Source organism: Camelina sativa, chromosome 4, assembly GCF_000633955.1.
Source record: "Camelina sativa cultivar DH55 chromosome 4, Cs, whole genome shotgun sequence".
Taxonomy (NCBI): domain Eukaryota; kingdom Viridiplantae; phylum Streptophyta; class Magnoliopsida; order Brassicales; family Brassicaceae; genus Camelina; species Camelina sativa.
In genome coordinates this window covers 9476627-9477499 of record NC_025688.1, presented here as the reverse complement: position 1 = coordinate 9477499, position 873 = coordinate 9476627, and positions in this window count along the sequence as shown.

The window sequence follows — 873 nt, the reverse complement described above, 5'->3', positions numbered from 1 at the left end:
TACGTCTGAGGAATGAAATGGTCGTCAAGTTTGCCTAGGAAGGCCGCATGATCAGGAGGGAACAGGGCAAGTGAACAAACAACCTGAATTGGATGAGCGACCGCTTGATTGTTAAAGTAGACACGCTTATTTTTCCAAGTTGATGGGTGAAACTTGAGGCGTTCACTTCTCCGAGGTAAAGATGTTGGTTGTGGATCAGTGATTGTGGCCTCATGGTCGTTTGTTGGGGCCAGCTCATATTCTGGTGTCGTGGTGGGTACATCGGTTATTGGTACAGGTTCAGATGCAAAGATGTCCTCCATTGGTTGAGATGGAACATCCTCATGAACATCAATGTTCCCTGGTTGGGATTCACTAGGAGCCAATGAAGAGTCTGGGGAGAACTGCGTCGGATCAGGAGGTGTAGTTAGACCTAGGTGATTGAGAAGAAAGCGTAAGTTGGTGGCCCGGTCCGAAGGCGAGTGAGATAGGTCCTTCAAGCTTTCCCAATCTTTCTTTTCATAGTAACCTTGACCTTCAAGGAACTTCATGTTAGAATTTGGAGAGAATGAGCTGCAAGATACACTCTACTCCAATATAAACTCACAAGAACACTTAAAGCGGAATTTGTGTGTTCATGTGTAAAGCCTTTAAGATACAACTAAATAAGAGTGTTCTTGAGGTAAAGAAGGAGTTATACACGCCAATATAAGCTGTGTATACTAAAGAATAAGTATGAGAGGCAACAGCTCTCTCACACCAAAGATAACCCAAATAACCCTTTAGAATAGTTTAGAGAATAGTGAAGAGTATAGAATGAAAGAGAGGTAGAGACCAAGCATTGCCAAAGCTTGGTCTCTCCATGAGAGTATAGAGACTATAATCTACCCATTT